The following is a 1941-nucleotide window of genomic DNA, read 5'->3' as shown; positions in this document are numbered from 1 at the left end:
CATTATTTATCTCTCTTGCCTTCCTCCCCTCTTCTCTCTGTCCTGATAATCTCTCTTTCTTCTCCTCTGTTGCCTGTTGCTCCTTTCTCCTCGCTTTCTTCAGACAGTTTCCTTCTTTGCTTTCGATACCTCCCTCTCTCTCCCCCCTCCCTCTCTCTCCCCCTCTCTCTCGTCCTCTCTCTCTCCCCCTCCCCTTCCCTCTCTCTCTTTCCCTCTACGCTCTCTCCCCCTTTTCTTCAACAGTTGAATGCACAGGGAGGTAGACTTCTCAAGACAGTACAAAATGTTCCATTTCTCTCTCTCGCTATCACTCTTCTTCTATACCACGACTCTCTCTTTTTTTCTCTCTCTTTCCTCTTTAACCCCCATTTATCTCCCTCACTTCTTCTGTTTCTCTCTCCCTTCATTTCTCTTTCCCTCTCTCTCTCTCTCCCTCTCTCTCCCTCTATCTCTCTCTCTCTCTGTCTCTCAGCAGATCACTGAGCCACTTCATGTCTCTCCTCGCTGTGATGTTTGTACCCAAGTAGACAAAGAAAATATAACATTCGGATATGCTTTATCATCATTATCCCTTCTCTCATCTATCCCTCTGTCTATTCCTCTCTACATCTGTCTATCCCTATCTCCCTCTGTCTATCCCTCTCTCCCTCTCTCTCCCTTCATCCCTCTCTCTATCTCCCCTTATCATCTTTATCCTTTCTCTCCTCTCCTTTTAATACGCTTACTTTGTAAGGGTTCAGTAGTTCATCCTCACAGTTCAGGAACTTTGCAGAACTCGTGAGGAGGCAGTGGGTGCAGTTCTATATGAACTGTGGAGAACTCTGGTTCTGGATTCTTATTTAAAAACCTACAATGAGGAGGCCTTTTTTCCACTGCAGGCCCAAAGGGACACTTACTAGGTGGTGTGTAAACGTCTACAGCGACAGCCTCCGAATCAGTCATTTCAGCCTTGCCAATTGTAAAGGTTAAACGTTCACCCAATTTGACACGCTTCGTCTCTACCACATATTTTGGATGCATGCCATGAATTACATGAATTTAATCTGTAAGGGGAGCTGCAACTGATGAAAAAAAAATCAATGTCTCAAGAACAGCTTAAGCAAAAGTGTGGTATGCTTAAACTACATTCTATGAATACACACCACATTGCGTGGTCTTCAATTTAATTCGATTTGGCTCGACAAAATGGCCACCAACGACACCGCGTCAATCTTGCAGGTTTGAAAAAATGGCGTTTGTTATTGTTGCCTTCTACTCACATTACGTTTAACCAATAAGCATCAACCATCGCTGCAAGCCCCACCCAGCAGTCATGTTTAACCATAAGCATTAACCATCACTGCAAGCCCCACCCAGCAGTCATGTTTAACCATAAGCATTAACCATCACTGCAAGCCCCACCCAGCAGTCTAGTTCAACCAATAAGCATCAACCATTGCTGCAAGCCTCACCCAGCAGTCATGTTTAACCAATAAGCATCAACCATCACTGCAAGGCCCACCCAGCAGTCATGTTTAACCAATAAGCATCAACCATTGCTGCAAGCCTCACCCAGCAGTCATGTTTGACTAATAGGCATCAACCATCGCTGCAAGCAGTTGGTTGTAGTTGCAGGGCCTCACAGAAAGACCCCGGAATAGGTACTCTCTTCACCCCTGAAAATGGCCCTGAAGGACCCGGGGTACGTTTCTGCTGTTAAGAACCGCCTAAAGGAGCCAGCCCTCCAAAATGGCCCAAAATGGCCACCAGGTTGAGGCCCATTCATGGTTCCCTAGGGGATGGTTCCCTAGGGGAGGGTTTCCTAGCTGGGGTGATGGGAACACCATTGACTGTGAACGCACAGACAGCATACCGTCTGGTCGCTTCACTTTTGGAATTAAACTACTGACGAGCATGCTTATCACAGCCTTGAGATTAACAACTGATATCCACGCTTTCCAT

Source organism: Sprattus sprattus (assembly GCF_963457725.1).
Source record: "Sprattus sprattus genome assembly, chromosome: 1".
In the NCBI taxonomy this organism is placed as follows: Eukaryota; Metazoa; Chordata; class Actinopteri; order Clupeiformes; family Clupeidae; genus Sprattus; species Sprattus sprattus.
This window is presented reverse-complemented; position numbering follows the sequence as displayed.